The sequence below is a fragment of the Salvia miltiorrhiza genome, chromosome 8 (assembly GCF_028751815.1).
Source record: "Salvia miltiorrhiza cultivar Shanhuang (shh) chromosome 8, IMPLAD_Smil_shh, whole genome shotgun sequence".
NCBI classification, from domain to species: Eukaryota; Viridiplantae; Streptophyta; class Magnoliopsida; order Lamiales; family Lamiaceae; genus Salvia; species Salvia miltiorrhiza.
In genome coordinates, this window is record NC_080394.1 from 31709157 (window position 1) to 31713249 (window position 4093).

Here is a 4093-nt window from a genome sequence, read left to right on the forward strand (position 1 = left end):
TGATATTCCTCCCATTCTTTGGCATTGATCACAACTCAAAATAAATGAGTGGCAATCCTTGAAAATAGTTGGCCAATAGAAGCCACTTTGAAGCACCTTAAAAGCGGTTCGGTTGGTGCCAAAGTGCCCTCCACTAGGGGAAGAATGACACTCCCTCATAATAGCTCCCCATTCCTCTTCGGGTACACACCGCCGGATGATGGTGTCGGCACATCGTCGATACAAGAACGGCTCATCCCATAAGAAGAATTTCACATCATGAAAGAATTTTTTTCTTTGGTAACGATTCAACTCGGGTGGTGGATGAATGCCGGATGCAAGATAGTTGACGTAGTCCGCATACCATGGGGTGTGGGTCTTGACTTGCAAGATTTGCTCATCGGGAAAATTCTCATTGATGGGCACATCGGCATTTTCCCCTTCCACGGGATTCTCAAGTCTTGAAAGGTGATCCGCCACAACATTTTCACATCCTCTCCTATCTCGGATTTCAATATTAAACTCTTGAAGGAGGAGGATCCACCTTATCAACCTCGGCTTGGCATCTTTCTTCTCAAATAAATACCGGATGGCCGCATGGTCGGTGTGAACAATAGATTTTGTGCCAATGAGGTAGGAGCGGAATTTGTCGAAGGCATACACAACCGCCAAAAGTTCCTTTTCAGTGACGGTGTAGTTTGATTGAGCCTTATCTAGAGTCCTACTAGCGTAGTAGATGACTCTAAATAGCTTGTCTTTCTTTTGCCCCAACACGGCCCCGACGGCGATGTCGCTTGCGTCACACATGAGCTCAAACGGTTGTGACCAATCCGGTGTGATCAAGATGGGAGCACTCACTAAAGCCTTTTTGAGTTTCTCAAAGGCCACCAAACAATCTTCATCAAAGTTGAACTTTGCATCTTTTTCAAGAAGGTGACATAAGGGTTTGGTGATCTTTGAGAAATCTTGGATGAATCTTCGATAAAACCCGGCATGTCCAAGGAAGCTTCTCACGGCTTTCTCATTGGATGGTGGTGGAAGCTTCTCAATGGCCACTATCTTTGCTCGATCCACCTCCAATCCGGCTTTGGAGACCTTGTGTCCAAGCACAATTCCATCCCTAACCATAAAATGACATTTTTCCCAATTCAATACAAGGTTAGTTTCCTCACACCTTTGCAACACAATAGATAGATTATGGAGACAATGATCAAAAGAATTGCCAAAGATAGAAAAGTCATCCATAAAAACTTCCATTACATTTTCAATTAAATCATGGAAAATGGCCATCATGCATCGTTGAAAAGTAGCGGGGGCATTGCAAAGACCAAATGGAATGCGTCTATAAGCAAAAATGCCATAAGGACAAGTGAAAGCGGTCTTTTCTTGGTCCTCCGGGGCAATCATGATTTGATTATACCCGGAGTACCCATCAAGAAAACAATAAAATTCATACCCCGCCAACCTATCAAGCATTTGATCAATAAAAGGAAGAGGAAAGTGATCTTTTCGAGTAGCTGTGTTCAACATCCTATAGTCAATACACATCCTCCATCCATTTACTAACCTAGTTGCAATTAGCTCATTATGCTCATCTTTTATGACGGTTATTCCCCCCTTTTTAGCAACAACTTGAGTGGGACTAACCCACTCACTATCCGAAATAGCAAAAATAATTCCCGCATCTAGCAATTTGAGAACTTCTTTTCTTACTACTTCTTGCATAATAGGGTTTAACCGTCTTTGGCCTTGCCTCCTAGGTTTAAAATCATCTTCCATCAAAATCCTATGCATGCAAATGGATGGGCTAATCCCTTTTAAATCGGAAATTGACCATCCTATAGCGGACCTATACTTCCTCAAAACATTTAGCAATTGATCAAGCTCATGAGGAGAAAGGTAGGATGATACAATTACCGGATACGCCTCATCCTCACCAAGGAAGGCGTATTTCAAGTGTTCGGGGAGAGGTTTTAACTCCAAGCTGGGAGTCTTCTTCTCCACTCCTTCATCTTTCGGCTCTCCATTTCTCAAGTCCAAGAAACATGCCTCTCCTTGTGAAATTTTCTGCACAAAGTTCATTTCATTAGCCTCAATAAATAAGTTAGAAGCATTAAACTCATCATTATCAACAAAAGAGAATAGAGGGTTTAGGAGGCAAGTGTCCATTGGATTGTTGTAGATGTGGTACTCCTCCATGTTGATGCAAGACTCTATCACTTGCATCATCTTGCATTCACCAACCCTCTTTTCTTCTTCCTCCTTGTACTTGAGAGCCTTGTGGATTGAAAATGTGAAGCTCTCGTCATTCACTCTAAGGGTGAGTTCGCCCTTAGCAACATCAATGAGGGCTCTCCCCGTTGCCAAGAAGGGGCGCCCAAGAATTAAAGGTACATCTTTGTCTTCCACCATGTCCAAAACAACAAAGTCCACCGGGAAGATGAAATTGTTGACTTTCACGAGGACATCTTCTACTATCCCCTTTGGATAAGAAACAGAACGATCCGCCATTTGAAGGGCAATTGTTGTTGGCTTGATGGTGCCAATCTCTAGCTTATTGAAGATTGAGAGCGGCATCAAATTTATACTTGCTCCCAAATCACACAAAGCTTTCCCAAAACGATCATTCCCAATATCACAAGGGATTGTGAAGCTCCCGGGGTCCTTGATCTTGGTGGGGATTTTTCTTTGGAGAACGGCACTACATTCTTCGGTTAGATTGACCGTCTCATTCTCTCCCATCTTCCTCTTGTTTGATATGACCTCCTTTAGGAACTTTGCATAGGAGGGCATTTGTTTCAAAGCTTCAATAAGTGGAATGTTGATGTGCACCTTTCGAAAAATCTCAAGAAACTTGGAGAATTCATTCTCCACATTCTTCTTTTGATGTCTTTGAGGAAAAGGGATTGGTGGGCAATAAGGTGGTGGAGCCACGTACACCTCCTTCTTCTTTCCTCTATCTCCTTGTTCCTTTGAAGGGTTGCCATCTCCAACTTCAACCACAACACCACTTCTATCTTCTTCGTCGGGCATCTTGGGCTCTTCATATGTTGTCCCACTCCTTAGAGCAATGGCCTTGCAATGCTCCTTGGGATTCACGATTGTGTTGCTTGGGAATTGCCCTTGTTGGTGTTGATTGTTTATAGACTCGGCAATTTGTCCCACTTGTATCTCAAGCATTTTCAATTGCTTGGCTTGAGCCTCTAACTTCTCATCCGTTCTTGTCATGTGAGCTTGAGTCGTGGTCATGAACTTCATCAATATTTCTTCAAGGTTGAGCTTCTTCTCTTCCTTGATCATGCCATGGCTCACCGCAAATCCGGGCGGTGGTTGCAAGAAATTGTTTGGATTGCTATAGGAGAGGTTAGGGTGGCGGTTAGGTTGGAATCCTTGAGTGTATTGCCCTTGCCCTTGGTAGCCACCTTGTTGTTGGGGCCGGAAGTTCGCATAGCCTCGGTTGTTGTTGTTGTTGATGTAGTTCACATCCTCGAAGCTAGTTTGTTCTTCAACCACGGGCTCTACCCTTGACATTGATATAGCATCAATCTTGCTATTCATGGCGGTCAATTGAGCCGTCAAAAGAGCTATCGGATCCGAGCTTGTTGTAGCCGCCACCTTCTTCAAGATGATCCTCTCCGTTGGGAATTGATGGCAATTGGTGGCCAAGTTCTCTATGATGTGAGCGGCCTCCGCGTGGCTTTTCTCCAACAATGCTCCATTGGCCGATGCATTCATGTCTCTTTGCATCTCACCACTACACCCGGTGTAGAATACACAAATGATTGTGTTTTGATCTAAACCATGGTTAGGGCACTTCCTTAGCATCTCTTTGAATCTCTCCCAAGCTTCGTAGAAGGATTCTCCATCAAATTGGTGAAATTGGACTATGTCCTTCTTCATCTTCATGGTTCTACCCGGAGGGTAGAACTTGTTGAGAAACTTTTGAGCCATGTTCTCCCATGTAGTGATAGAACCACCCTCTAAAGATTGGTACCATGTCTTGGCCATGCCCCTTAGCGAAAAGGGGAAGAGTCGAAGTCGAATGGCATCCTCTGGGACTCCATTCATCTTGATGGTGCCGCATATCTCCAAGAAGTTTCCAAGATGTCCATTC

At 43.9% G+C, this 4093-nt stretch overlaps 1 non-coding gene across 1 annotated transcript; it reads left to right on the forward strand.

The window, feature by feature from the left end:
• The first annotated feature begins 3775 nt into the window (after nucleotides 1-3775).
• Nucleotides 3776-3882, forward strand: LOC131002129 (small nucleolar RNA R71). The gene has a single exon (XR_009094203.1). It is a non-coding gene; the product is annotated as a small nucleolar RNA R71 (small nucleolar RNA).
• The last annotated feature ends 211 nt before the right edge of the window (nucleotides 3883-4093 follow it).